The following is a 15794-nucleotide window of genomic DNA, read 5'->3' on the forward strand; positions in this document are numbered from 1 at the left end:
AGGTTACTATAATTAAAAATATTGTGACCATTGTAACTCATCTTATACCCTTCTCTTACTATGGCATTAGGCCCAGAGAGAGAGAGAGAGAGAGAGAGAGAGGGGTATGTCTGTATGTACCCCCCATACTGTTCCACCCCCTCTATCTGCTGGAATTGTATTGAATAGTCTGCTTGTTCTTCAGCCTCTCCGACCTCCAGGGGGGGGGATATTCTAAAAGGTCCTTTAGATCACCAGGTCCTTGTGGATCCCTCCTAAAATTTGTTTGCTAATCTTTAAAATTGTTAAAATTATTGGTGTTGTACATAAATCCCCCCTGTTCTCCCTCATTTCTCTCCCAATTCATGTTTTTCTTAGGTTTAGGGTAACAACATTTTTGTTGGTATTCTTTTACATCTCAATCAAGTTTCCTCTTTTTTCTATTAAAAATATAAATTTTCTCGTCAATTTGATCTCTTAAATCAAAATACTTTTTCTTTTCACAATCTATTGTGTACATCAAATCATTCACCAATCACTGATTAATAGCCTCTATACATTCATATAAAACAGACATGTCCTTTTCTTTCTGTTTAATAATAGCACACTTAATGTCAAAATCACACTTATCAAAAATGTCCAACAGTTCTTAATGAAAATCAGTCCTTCCTCCACATTATTTGGGTACTTGTAATACCCTTAAACCCTTCGGGACTATATTAAGCCTGATATATTCTTTTGAATATAAATTATCCAGGTCTAAAGTTTTATATTTTAAAAGAAAATCATGTAATTTATACAAGTTGTTAGCATAAGTATCCATTTCATTGTGATTAACCACTTGTGAGCTATTTTCAAATGAGACTTTTTTTTAGTCAACCACATGCCCAAATTACATTCAGCACTCTCCTGTTCATGAAAAAAGTCACCTTGTCTCCTGCAGTCTTGTTCATTATTTAATGATCCGTTTTGTCCATTTTCCAAATGGTCACTTGATCCAGTCCTGAAAATGTTTTGAGTCCCTTCCAAATCAATTTCAGATTGGTCGCTTAAACTATTAGCGTTAATATTTGTGTTACAAACACGCTGTTCATCTTGTACACTCCATCCTCTTTGCTTTTGGAGCCACGCCTCCTGATTACCAGGAAATGTAACCTCTGGGGCAGAAGCAATTAGTGAATGGCAAACTAGGGTCAATAGATTCACCAGTTGTGTCAGTTGGCCAGTCAAATTTGTAATCTCAGCATTTCCACTGCCCCCACTCGAGACGGTCTCTGTAGTACCTGGAAGTCCTTCCATACCTTGAAATAACAACTGTGAACTAAAGCGAAGAGGTTATAATGCTCCAGAGAAAAGCAGTAAAACCAAAAAAGAGCACTTGGAAGGACAAAACCACATACTGTGCAGAGTTTATTAAATCTTCAAATGAAGTAAAAGGCCACAATTAAACAATTATAAAGCCATGAAGGCTTTGACATAGTGTTTTCGTCTGTAAAACAAGCAGACTTCATCAGATGAACTACCCTATCCGAAATGTTCCTTGTATACCCCAGCTTCCAAATTTTTAATTAACACGTTGTTTTAACCTTGCCAATTATCCAGTTAAAGTTGTTACCATAAAAAAGGGAGAACTCCACGAACTTAAGAACAGTGCCTATAAACATATGAAAAACCTTGTAAAACATCAACCTCCCTTAATATAAAAGAATTTTAAAAAAGTATCATAAGTCTTGCCATCTAGTGGTATCAATTAATGCTCAAAATAAATAAGTATAAAATCCAAAACCTATGCATAAACTATATAAACATGAAAAATATATAAAAATATAGTACATGAATAAATACAAACAGATGCATATAAAAATACATATAATCATATAAATTTATTATACCCTAGCAAATGTAAAGCAAAGTCCCTTACAACTTTGTAACAACAACAAAAGCATTTATTTGATGACAGAATTGTTTGTTACTATTGATGTAGAAGACTTGTTTACTTCTATACCCAATGAACAAGGTTTAGAGTTATTTAAAGAAGTATTAAGAGTGCAAGGAAAGCTTCCCCAGAAAGATACATATTTGTTTGGAGTTAATGGATATTGTTTTGAAATATAATTTTATTTATTTTGAAGGAGAGTTTTTCCATCAAATAAAAGGTGTATAACAATGGGGGCAAGGTGTGCACTCACTTATGCCAACATTGTCCTTTCATGTTGGGAAGAAAATGTATTTTTAAGACATGGAGGAGAGGTTTTTGTAATTTTTGAATATATTCCTAGTCAAACTAATTTTTTAAAATTTACATATAACCTTAGTTACGATAGCATAAATTTCTTGGATGTCACTGTTCAGAAAAAAAATGAAAGTTATTTTACTTCTAAAGTTTATAGAAAGGAGATATGTATTCTAACTCATATTTGTATTTCACGAGCACACACCCACATTCCCAAAGAGAGGTATAGTAAAGGACCACTTTGTTAGAGGTAGCAGGATGACCTCGTATGATTTTATTGAAAGTGATTTTTTGAAAAATATGTTTATGGAGAGGGTTATCAAAAGACCCTAGTTGAAGAAGTTCAGGAGGAGGTTTTATTGGGTAGAAAGTATAGATTTGCACCCATGTTAGGTCAGGAAAGTCAGCTGTCAAATAATATACATGAAGGTGTTTATGAAGTAACTAAATATGATGGTAACAACTTTGAAGGGGCTTTTGTTACAGCTTATAATGGAGAGGCCCTTGTTATTAAGAACATCTTTGAAAAGAAATGGGCAAACTTTCCTAGCCTGTCAGACTTGAGGGTTATTTTTGATAAGCCGTTAAATATGTATTTTTAAAAAGGGGCATAGTATTAAAGATATTTTTGGCAGACATCAGACCACTTCATTTTGTAATAAAAAGAAAAAGGTGGGGACTTTTAAATGTGGATTTTGTTCTCAATGCTCCTTTGTCTACAATACTGTGGATATTTATATTAGTAGGGATAAATATATCATAAGTAGGTCTTATTATACTTATGATACCAAAGGGATAGTTTATATTGCAATTTGTGAGAAATGTGGGGCATTTTAATAGTTGAAAACTTGGAGAGTATATGAACCACATCTATGATATAAAAAGAGAGAACCAAAGAAATGCACTTTTTAAACATATACTTCTATGTCAGGGTGCAAAGTTTTTGTTTTACATACTAGAAGAGGTCCCCATTGATATAAGGGGAGCCTTGGGCAAAGTTTAGAATTCAGAGAACTATATTGGCAAATCATTTTAGAAGCCAACAAATGGCCAGGTTAGAATTCAGAGAACTATATTGGCAAATCATTTTAGAAGCCAACAAATGGTCAGGTTTGAATGATATGGTCTCCTTAGTGCCTTTCCTAAAATTAAGATCTGCTAAGTTGTAAGGGACTTTGCTTTAGATTTGCTAAGGTATAATAACTTTGTATGATTATATATATTTTATATGTACATGCTTTGTATTTATTCATCTATTATATTTTTCTGTATTTTTGGTGTTTATATAGTTGTGCATATGTTTTGATTGTAGTTATTTATTTTGAGCATTAATTGCTACCACTAGATGGCAAGATTTGTTGGGCACATTTTTAAAAAAATCTTTTATATTGAGAAGTTGATGTTTTAAAAGGTTTTTTATATGCTTATAGGCATTCTTCTTAAATTCATGGAGTTCTCACTTTTTATGGTAAGAACTTTGGATAATTGGCAAGGTTAAAACAATGTGTTAAGAATTTGGAAGTTGGGGTATATAAGCAACACTTCTGAGAGGGTAGTTCATCTGATGAAGTCTGCTTATTTTACAGACGAAAACGCACTCGGTCAAATCATTCATGGTATTATAATTGTTTATTTGCGGCCTTTTACTTCATTTGAGAATTTAAACTCTGCACAGTATGTGGTTTTGTCTTTCCGAGTGCTCTTTTTTTGGTTTTGTTAAAATAGAGTAGATTTCTGAAGAAAGTTATGAAAATATTTAGTATGAAACACGTGAATTCAGTAGTAGGAACTCTTCCAAAATGTACTTATTCCCCAAGGTACAATAACTGGAGTAGATTAAATAGAGATTATAGTTCACAGGAATATGTGCATTTAATTGAACAGCTTCAACACCCACCTAATAACTATTTCTGATCATACACCAATAAAAACGAAGATAAAAATGCAAGGTGGTTGTTGTGTCTTTCGGCTTTTCCTGGTTAGGGGTTGCCACAGCGGAACTCCGGTCCGCTAATGATTGGCAGTAGATTTTTACGTGCCGAGTTGCTGGCCCTGACGCACAACCTTCAATGAAGGTACGCCCATTCACGCATGTCTCCACACAGAAGACACTCTAGCTGAGAATTGAGCAGGACAACGTCTTACTGTGAGGCGACAACGCTACCGCAGCACCACCACTGCATAAAAATGCAAGGTAATGAAGTAAAAATAAGACACTGGCACTTTCCTACCTACCTGTTAAGAAGGACAAAATTTTAGGAATGGGTAGTGAAAATTATTCAAGGGAAGACAGAAATATCTTCAGAAACTATAGCTAGTGACTGGGAAAGAATGAAAATGGAGCTTAAAGATAAGGTTGAAATAAAAGGGGAAAAAGCTATGGTTGTTAGAAGTAATAGAAATTACTTAGAGGGGCTGATAAAAGTTAAAGTATTACTGAATAAGAGGAATCTCTCAGAACAAGAGGAGGAGCAAATGCAAAGTGCCAAAGAGAAAATAAGGAAGTGTCTGGATAATATTCTTGAGTTTAGAGAGATTGCAGTTAAGCAATTATTTTTTGATACTAACTCAAAAGCATTTAGCCAATGAGCTGGAGAAGAGAACGTTGAAAGGATTCTCACCAAACTATAACAAGAAAATAATCAGAAATTCTGTACAGGTTTTAGAGATATTCTGTAAATTTTATTAAAATTTGTATAAAGCAGAGAAATGGGGAATCAAGAAAGAGTACAAACGGAGATATTTATGGAGGACTTAATTATGCCAAGGTTAGCGGTAAATGAGGCTCAACTAACTGATAAGATAGGATGTGATAAGATAAAAACAGTGATGTATAATCAATCTTCAGGAAAGTCTCCAGGAATAGATGATATTTCTGTGGAAGTTTGGAAATTAGGACGAAAGACAGTGGTAAGGATCTGGAAGATTTTAACAATATTTTAAAAGGAGAGGAAGCACCAACATCTTGGAAGAAACTGTGGTAGCTGTGTTACCTGTAGATTGCTGTGATGGTTGTGTTACCTAAAGATGGGAAAGACCCTTCAGACCTAGCTTCATATAGACCCATTTCAGTTTTAAACCACAAATCTGAAGTAGTTAACTTCATTTTATCTGCAACCTGTGGGTATACGGATCCGTATCGGATCCGAGCTGGCAACTTTTTTCTAGCATCTGCTCCAAGCTCCCCCCTTACCCATAATGCCCTACCATCTTCTGTCTTCCCTCAGATCTTGTTTGCCACACCAGTAGTGTGCATCGTGGTCTCCTTTGCTCTGAGCTCAGGGATAGTAAGTGATATTTTTTCTGATATCTAGGTGTGCTTGACTAAGATATTTCCCTTCCTCTCCTTTTATAGTATCTCACTTGGTCAACGGTGTTAAAAAAGTTTTGTATAGAGTAGTAGTTAGGCCTGCCCTTCCCCTACCTGTGTGTGTGTGTGGTATTGGAGAGGTAGTGTTTGTACCTTGGAGTGCAGGACTATGGCTGACCAGCCGAAGCCTGTCTTTAAAAAGTGTACAGAGTGTGGCCATAAGCTCTCCCTGGCTGATGGTCACACTCTGTGTGTAATTTGCTTGGGAGTGGCACATTTGTCCACTCAATGTGCTGTCTGTTCAGGTTTTAGCTCTTCCTGGCTGATGGTCACACTCTGTGTGTAATTTGCTTGGGAGTGGCACATTTGTCCACTCAATGTGCTGTCTGTTCAGGTTTTAACCCTAGGGCCCTTAGGGATTGTAAGGCCAAGCTAGTTGCTAAAGGCCTTCTCCCTGCTGCCATGCTGGAATCGGCCTCAGTCTCTAGTGTACCACCTTTCACCCAGACAGGGACTCAACCTCCCTCTTCTTCTGACGATGGGTCTTCTAAGGAAAAATCTTCAGTCATCGTGACTGACAAAGAAAAGGAAAAAGAAAGGTACAGAGAGGAAAGGGAGAAAAGGGAACAGGCATCGTAAGGGGTCCCCAGACACAGGGAGCTCTTTGTCAGCCCCCCATCTAAGACCATGAGGCCTGTTTCTCCATGGCTCCGGTCTCCTCATTTCTCACTGGAGCCATTGGAACATTTGGACCCGAGGCCTTCCTCCCCACTGCGCAGACCAGCCAGATCTGAGTCAGTGGCCTCTTCGAGGTTGACTTATCGGACATGGACATGGACAGGATGATGCGGAGATTTATTCAGACACAAATTCAGATGGGAGTCTTGCTAGGCCCCTCTCCCTCTGGAGGGGGGGACCTCCATGCCTCTTTTCCACCCCATCTCTCCTTTCCCGATCCATGCTTTGGCTTTGGGGCTCTTGGATCCAAGGTTTTTTGGAGCTGGTAGCTGGTTCCTCCAACCTCAACTCCGGCTGTTACCTTGAGTTCCTTGGATCCGACTTGTTTGGATCCGAGTGATTCTCAGAGCCGCAGACAAGAGAGTTGGACCCGGGGGAAAGGATTCTTCAGCTCTGACCTTTTCGGATCCGATCCATTCCCTCAGACCACAGGCTACCCTGGCTTCGGCTCCTGTCCCTGCTTCGGATCCAGGGAGGGCTTCTCCCTTGGCCTTCGCAGTTGTGGAGAGGGTTCCCTTCAAGGGATTGAGACCCCAGCCCATCCCCTCGGATACCACCTAGGCCTCCCTGGATTTGGCGACAACTCCCCTCATCCTGTCTCAGGGACAGCCCGTGCCAGAGGATCCCCAGGTTAATTTCCCTGAGGAAACCCCTGCAGCTCACGGATCCCCTTCTGAAAGTCCCACTGAAGAGAGTCACCATAAGCGCAAGTGCAAAAGGAGGCAATTGGACTTCCCCGAGTCACTCACTGCAGACACTGACTTAGATGAAGGAGAAGGTTCCTCCAGGTCACCTCCCGAAGACATCTTCTTCGGAGAAATTGTGGAGATCCTCCGCCAGAGGGAAGGTTGTTCAGCCCCATAACCTTCTGGGAATGAGTCAGTGTTCCTGAAGGCCTTTGGCATGGGCCCATCTACTTCCTGGGTGTCCCCACCAGTGGACCTCATCACCACGAAGGCATGGAAGGAGCCTGACACCGTAGAGCCCATCCCCAAATGCCCTGGCAAGGTTTTATCTCCCCCTTCTGACAGACAACCCTGGTCGAAAGGAGCCCCAGTTGATGCTATGTTGGTCGCAGCAGCCACAAAGAAGGAACTAGCACAGGAGAGTTCATCAGTCCACCCTCCAGACAAGGAGTCCAGGTCAGTGGATAGGTTTGGCAAGCGTGTATACTTCTCAGCGACCTTTTCTATCCGTGCGCTGAATTATTTGGCACGTGATTCGGCTTCAGAGAGACCTTGCTTTGGAATTCACTGAGTTGCCCCCAGAGTCTTTATCGCCGCAGGACAGACAGTTGTTTCGGTAAAAATGTCTACTCTGAAGTCAGTCTCAAACACATCAATGCGGCTCCTTTCCCATGCCACAGAAGGAGCAGCTAGGGTGGCTGGGACAGGCATAGCCAGGAGGCATCATGCCTGGCTCAAATTGTGTCAGCTCGCGGAACCCTTTCAAGGCGTCGTTTATCAAAGCTCCCTACGACGGTTCTTCCCTTTTTGGGAAGACAGTATGTGACATACTTGTCCAGAGCAAAAAGGACGGGAAGACTGTCTGCCGTCGGAGTCCGCTTCTCTAACCCTCAGCCCTTAGGGCCCTTAGGGATCGTAGGAATCAGAGGGCAGAAGAAGATGTGGTTCCGAAAATCTCAGTTTTCCAGGGATTCTCAGGACAACTATTCCCCCAGAGGCAGAGGGGGTCCCAGGAATTTCGGGTCTAGGGAACCCTTTTCTGATGGACCCAGTCAGCAGCCCTGAGTGGTTGCCCGACTGTCCTACTCTGGAGGCAGTCTGGGGACGATTGTCCATACACCCAGTGGCATGGGAGTCCATTACAATAGATCACTGGGTTCTACAGATAATATCCAGAGGTTACTCTATTCCATTCGTTGCCCCTCCAAATATTACAAAACACCTCCCGGATGTTCCACCGGTTCACAGGGAGGGCCACAGCTCTAGAGGTTTCAAAGCTGCTTCTGAAACGAGCCATCGAACAGGTCCCCCCCAATCAGTCCGGATTAGGCATCTACTCAAGGTTTTTTTGGTGCCAAAAGAGATGGGGCACCTCAGGCCCATTCTAGACCTGTCAACATTAAAGCTGTCAGTAGCCAAACAGAAATTCGAGATGGTCACCCTACAGTCCATTCTACCTTATCTCCGAGAGTGCAACTGGATGTGCTCTTTAGACCTTCAGGATGCTTACTACCACATCAAAATAAACAGAAGCTCCAGGAGGATTCTGCGCTTCCAGCTGGGAGCCAGCCCTACCCTTTGGTCTCACCACAGCCCCCAGGGTGTTCACCAAGGTAATGGCAGTTGTAGCGGCTCACCTGAGGTTTCAGGGTATTCAGGTGTTTCCATACCTGGATGACTGTCTCTTCGCTGTGCCCAACAAGCACCACTTGTGTCTGGCCCGAGATTATTTCATTCAGTTAGCAGATCTACTGGGAATTACAGTCAATGTTCACAAATCCCATTTGCAACCAGTACAAGTTCTAGACTTCATTGGGGCATGGCTAGACACTTTGCAGATGAAGGTATTCTTAACTCCAGACAGGATCCTACACCTCAGGTGCCACATAGCTCAAATAGTGAACTCCAAGTCTTCAAAGGCGAGCGAGGTTCTCCAGGCTGTAGGATCCATGGCTGCCGCCATATCTATTCTCCCTTGTGCGCGCCTTCACATGCGGGTTCTTCAATGGACTCTGGCTGTTCAATGGTCTTGGCTAGACCTGCCCATGGAATTTCCGATCAAGATCAGTCACATCTGCAGGACATCTCTTCTTTGGTGGTAAATTCACCGGAGATATCAAAAGGACGCCCCTTTGCATCATCTCCAGTCCAAGCCACAGTGACCACGGACGCCTCCCAACTCAGGTGGGGGGTACTCTGTTCGGGAAGGACAGTCCAAGACACACAGTCCCAGTCAGAGACCAAATTGCACATAAATGTTCTAGAGATGGGGGCAGTGCTTTTAGCATTGGAAGCCTTTCACACAGTCCTCCCTCTCGGATTGATTGCAATTCAGTCAGACAACATATCGGTTGTCTGGTATATCAACAAGCAGGGGGGAGCCAGATCCTACCCTCTATGTCGCGAGGCCATGAGAGTGTGGGAATGGGCGATTTCCACAGGTCAGTTTCTGATAGCAACACACATCCCAGGGTGCTCCAACATTTTAGCGGACAGATTGTGTCGGGCCATTCTGATGCCTTATGAGTGGTCTCTGAAACAGTCAGTAGCGGAGGAGGTCTTCCTTGCATGGGGTCAGCCTTGCTGCAATCTCTTCGCATCTCCTTCCAACGCAAAGTGCAGCGAGTTCGTCACTCTGATTCCCTCACCAGTGGAAGTCCCCAGAGATGCTCTAGTCCATGCTTGGTCCCCCAGGTTTCTGTATGCTTATCCACCATTACCACTCATTCCGAAGTTTGTTCAGAAAGCTTGCCAACTATGGTGCAAAGTGATCCTCATTGTCCCGTTCTGGCCTAGTCAGGTTTGGTTCCCATTCCTTTGGTCTCATCTCTTAGCTACCCCGTGGGTTCTGGATCCCTGCCCGGATCTAATCTCCCATCCGTCGGGGGCACGTCTGCCCGATCTGGGCAGCCTCAAGCTGACAGCTTGGTTGCTCCAGTTCCGTTAATTGCCAGGACTCTCGGTCTTTCATCCACTAGGAAACTTTATTGCAGTAAATGGAAGCGCTTTTCCATTTGGGCCTCACAGATTAAAATAGATCCCTTTACAGCTCCTGTTCCAGCAGTGTTGGACTTCCTGTCTGGTATCTTTCAGCAAGGAGCTAGTTCCTCCACAGTGAAAGCACAATTGGCAACCATTTCCAGTTTTCACGTTGGTGAAGACAACATGGCCTTAACCTCCTCTAGGCTATGTAAGGCTTTTCTTAAAGGTACGTTTCTGTTACGGCCTCCTGTCGGTGTGCCTCCTTGGGACCTTACTTTTGTTTTACAAGCATTGCTGGCTCCTCCTTTCGAACCTGCAGCTTTGGTGGACTTGAAATTTTTGTCCTGGAAGACAGCTTACCTAGTCGCCATTACATCGGCTAGGAGGGTTTCTGAGCTTCAAGCTCTGTCTGCCGTGCCTCCGTATTTGGTCTTCCATAAGGATAGGGTCTCCCTCTGTACTGTAACCCTTCCTTCTTACCTAAAGTGGCATCTAAAACAAACATTAACCAGTCCATTAATCTGCCCGTTTTCTTTCCCAACTTCCAAATAAAGGTGAACACAAACTCCATTTGTTAGATGTTCATACACAGCTTCATTTTTATCTTCATAGAACAAAGTCTTTCTGCAAGACTGACCAGTTGTTTGTTTCCTTTTCCAAAGCATTTATTTCTAAAGTTTTTTTGGCCAGATGGATCACTCTTTGAATTTCACATGCCAACAAAGCAAAAGGTTTATCTCCTCCTGGTATTGTTAAGGCTCACTCTACCAGGTCCATGGCAACTTCTGCTGCTTTTTGGTGTAGGGTGCCTTTAAACGATATTTGTGCAGCAGCGACCTGGGCCAATTCACATACCTTCATTTCCCATTACAAATTAGATCTGATTTTGAGGGGTAGAGCATCCTTTGGCTCTGCGGTGCTCAGGAATATCCTCCCATAAAGGGCCTCTCAGGATTGGAGTAGCTGAGGACTCTGTCCCACAGGTTGCAGATAAAATGAATTTAACTACTTCAGATAAAGTAGTTATGTACTCACCATAACGTTCCATCTGAGTAGTTATGCTTAATTTTTCTGCAGCATTCTCTCCCTCCATCTCCCGGACCTTGTCCCTGTCTTCAGGATTGGTTTATTTGGTTGAGTTGCTTATATTTTTAGTTGCAGCAAACTCGATCTGAGGGAAGATAGGAGATGGTAGGGCATTATGGGTAAGGGGAGGAGGCCAGAGCTTGGAGCAGATGCTAGAAAAAAGTTGCCAGCTCGGATCCGATACGGAACCGTATACCCACAGGTTGCAGAAAAATGAAGTATAACTACTCAGATGGAACGTTATGGTGAGTACATAACTTCTTTTTATAAAGTGTTTGTCTATACTAACTGAAAGAATGGAAAAGGTGATATATATATATATATATATATATATATATATATATATATATATATATATATATATATATATGGATCAGTGTGGTTTTGTGGAGGGAGGCAAACATTTGACAACATTAGTACAGCAATGATTTCTTACAATCCTTCCAGAGTGAAGAAGAATGTAAGAAATTACCTCAGCTGTTGATGGGTCTTGATGCAGAGAAAGCATTTGACAGAGTTAGCTAAGATTTTTTGAGTAAGGCATTGGACGCATTTGCATTCCCTGAAACAAGGTTAATTAGAAGGATATATGAAGGATTGGAAGTAAGAATTAAAGTGGGAGGGTTCCTGTCAAATAAGTGCTTTTTGAACAAAGGAACCAGGTAGGGGTGTCCTCTTCCCCTTTATTTGCTTTATATTTAAAGCCATTGGCAAATAAAACAAGGGACTCAGAAATACAAGGATATAATTGATATGGTAATCATGAAAAGTTGGCTTTATTTTCAGATGATATTACTTTGTACCTGATAAATCCAGAAAATTACATCTCAGTGTTTTGGAACATTTTGAGACAGTTTCATGTATTTTTTGGGATATAAAATTAATGAAGATAAAACAATGGCTGTTGCTGTAAATTATGTATCCACATATGAATTGGTTCAGCAATACACATATTTATAGGGACATGATAAGATGATTTATTTAGGAGTATGGATTAAAAAGGCTTCTGTTATGCCAGCTAAGGATACGTGTAAAGAGACTAATGAAAAGATAAAAAAAAGTTGATAAACTGGAAACTCTTATTTGTGGATGCGATAGTAAGACATAAGCAGTGAAAAAGTTTTGGTCCCTGTACTCTTGTATAAATGTCAGGCATACTTGTATCAACCTGATGAGAAGTTGTGGACAGAAAATTCCTTCTCTTCTTTATTAATTGGATGGGAAACCGGAAATTCATCCCTGGTCTGATGCCTATGATGCAAACAGGTAACCTGTATATGGTTCATCTCCCAGGCCTATGCTTACACTTATCAAGGGTATCAGAAATTGTCAGAGATTTGGGATGTGTGGCTAGGCTTAAAAAAGGTCCTTGTGGTCATTAGCTGCCTATGAACCTAATTATCTGGGAGGAAAAGAGGGCAAGATTTAAGTGGGATAAGATGATCCTTCCAATAGAACAGTGTGGTTTAGAGTTGATTTGAAGGGATATTTTAGAGCTACACAGTTAAGGCACATATACATAACATAAGCAAAGGTTATAATTCGAAGTGGAAAGGGATGGCAATAAAGCAAGGGAGAGGTGTTTAAGAAATTGAGTGGGATTTTGAATGCAGATTCTTAAGAATAATAACCATTCAGAATATTATAATCATAAAGTGGCAGAAAGGATTCTAAGAACTAAGCCAGTACAAGAAAGGAGAAGGGAGATTTTGCCAATAGTGATGGCTGCAAGTAGTGTACAGAAAAGAAGCAAGAAGGGGCTGGAATTTACTGGAAAAACCTGACAATGAAACTAAGATATTTGGAGTAAATGGACATTTAGATTGCAGGCTAGAGAGTGCCTTCCCTACCAGTGTTTGATCTCAAGAGTGCAGGCAAAGAGAAAGGGAGAAGGGGGGGGTTAAGTGAAAGACCTGCTCTGGTATAACTTTTAGTTGAATCTGTTAAAAGGGATAATTAATAGGGCATTTAAAATATTACATGATAACTTATTAGAGTTAAGAGGAGGTTAGAAAAGATTGTGAAGAGAGATTGAAAAAGCAATTTACAAGAAAGCAATACAAAGACATATGAATGGCTCCCCAAGTATGCAACCAAGTCCGGAAGGTTTGGCATCTTTGCTTGAAAGTATTTGCATAGGTATTTTTATACCTCAAGCAGACTTCAGTGAATTTTTCCTCAGGTAGATAGCAAAATATTGGTGGTGTGATAATGAAGAAAGAGGTAACTGGAAACATACTTTTGGGGAGTGTTGGCAGATTTTAAAAATCACTGCAGAGTACTCTCTCAGAAATATTGGGTGAGCCTTAATAGTAAGGCCTTAATTCTTTTGGCTGCAAAAAAATATTAGAAAATGGAATTCAAAGTCTACATGAACTATATTTTGAAGTACTAAATATTATAAAAGAGATAAAAGCAGAGCAGTAGAAGAGGGATCTTTAGAGAAGGAAAGGAGCAAATTACATAAAAGTAAATGGAAATTGTGGAAACAATGCATACATAACAATGTTCAGGAGGAGGAGGAGTGAGGTTTAATGGAAGGCAGGAATTCAGCATTTTTTTTGTAATGCTGCACTGATGATATTAGTAAAGATAATATATGTGAATTATATTGTAATTAAATTGGAAAATGTTAAAAATGTTTGTTTTCCTTATCTGTTATTGTATGTTTGCCTATGTCTTATGTGATGAGTTAAGGTGTTTAAAAAAAAAAACACCCAGCAGCCTTCATCACATGAGGAGCATTGGGCAGTCACATAAGAAATTATTTATCAACTTATGCCATCTGGAAATGCAGTAGTTCTCCAACCACAGTGAGAACAGCTAATAATTAAGACGTGTCTGTCATCTTACTGCTGCTCACATGGTTACTTTTCTTAATACAGTGAGAAGGTCTTGCCTAAGTAACATTCCTGACAGTAATGCTCCCCATGACCTGAGTAGCACCTTTCGTAGTTTTGCATCAGCTAGTTTGATAAGAAAAAAAGGAGAGCAAGATTATCCTGGATTACTAAAACTGGTCATGTTTGTAGTAGTGATCAGGAATGCAGCATGAAAAGAGCAGGTAGCAAGCACTTGGAAACAGATTTCAAATGTTAAAGCCACAAGCAAAGAAGGTCTACTGTAACAGGCTACAACATATTCACACCAGGAACCCAGCAAGTTTCTCCAAAACCATGCAGTTGCAAAAAACTTGCATTCAATTCTCACATGACCACATCCAGAAACAATTGTAAGGAAATACTAACCAGCAGCCTCTACTGACTGTACACCTGACTTCATTTAATAATATGAATATGTCCAACAAACTTTTTCACTGTAAAGAACAGCTGTCAGTAATGTGCATAAACTTATCACAAAAGATAAAGGACCATAGCTGTTCATTAGTGGCCTACTTAAGACAGGTTTAAGTCTTCATATCTTTTCCTGTAACTATTTTTTATCAGCAGGAATAGTACAGAAAGAGTTGTGTAACACATGGAGAAGCAAGGAAAAATTACTCCTATGTGCAAATGTCCAGATAGCTTACTGGTTAAGGTCTTCGTCTCCCATGCACAAGGTACAAGGTTTGATCCTGACATCCGACCAATGACTTTGGAGTTGGCATGTTCTCCCTGTGTCTCGGTGGGGTTTCTCCCATGTCCGAAAAATATGGTGAGTGTTTCCATCTCAAACTCACCAATGAATGGAGCTGTGGGCAGCAGCACAGACTCTACATGGTGCCCTATAGGGGACAAGTTGTAGAGACCAACCACTTTGAGCATCTCCTGTGGTGCACAGTAACCTCAAGATAGGAGAACATGGATCAAAGAATGCACACTGTGGCAGGGCTAGCCACTCAACGGTGTAAAATATGGCACTAGGTGATTTGGTCATGTTGACTAATGTTGCCAAAAATGGGCATGGGTATTTACCGGTGATAAGTGGGTTGAGGACCTGGCCTGCTCTGACCCACGCCAAGGACCCATGCTGATGGTGGGAGGGGTATATGTGCCCCTATTGGCCAGTGTGTGCCTGCCATAAAGCCCAGCAGCCCTGAGTCAATAAGCTACTGGCTGGCCGATGTCTAGTTGCTGGGTTACCTGGGATAGCTCTGTTGAGCGAAAGCTGGACGTAAAACCAACCTGCCAAACATGAACTGAGAATTGCAACGCTTAATGTAGGTTCACTGACAGGACACAGCTTGAAAGTTGATGACCTGATGATACAGAGGAGGCTGGTCATCCTGTGTATCCAGGAGATGAGATGGAAGGGCAGTGCAGCAAAGCCACTTGGCTTGGGATCCAGAGTCTACTACTCAGGTGGAGGGCCAGCTAAAAATGGTGTAGGAATTGTGATGAGAGAGAGGCTTCAGTAGGCAGTAAGGGATATCATCAGAATTAATGACAGACTCATGGCAGTCAGACTCCAGTGTAATGATAGGGCAGTATTCATAATCTCAGCCTATGCCCCACAGCAGGGTTGTGATAGTGAGGAAAAGAGTGCATTCAGACAGCATTTGCAGGACCTGCTAGATAAAGCAGGACAACATGAATTGGTGTTGATAATGGGTGACTTGACTGCACATATCAGGACAGACAGAACAGGATATGAGGACTGCCTGGGTCCACATGGGTGGGGCAACAGGACTAAAGAAGGAGAATCCATTCTAGAATTCTGTCTGGCAAATGGCTTGATAGTAGCCAACACATGGTTCAGAAAGAGATACGGTCACAAGATCACATACAAGAGTAGTCAAGATGCAACTCAGGTAGACTTCCTCCTAGTAAGGAAAAGGCAC

The 15794-nt window shown here is 41.4% G+C and overlaps 1 protein-coding gene across 1 annotated transcript in view; it reads left to right on the forward strand.

Annotated features, from left to right (window-relative positions):
* HSD17B12 (hydroxysteroid 17-beta dehydrogenase 12) overlaps positions 1-15794 on the forward strand; it is a gene marked incomplete in the record, with an annotated part of 1530252 nt that overhangs the window by 1339414 nt on the left and 175044 nt on the right.

This window comes from Protopterus annectens, chromosome 9.part0 (genome assembly GCF_019279795.1).
Source record: "Protopterus annectens isolate FY-2018-M chromosome 9.part0, PAN1.0, whole genome shotgun sequence".
In the NCBI taxonomy this organism is placed as follows: domain Eukaryota; kingdom Metazoa; phylum Chordata; order Ceratodontiformes; family Protopteridae; genus Protopterus; species Protopterus annectens.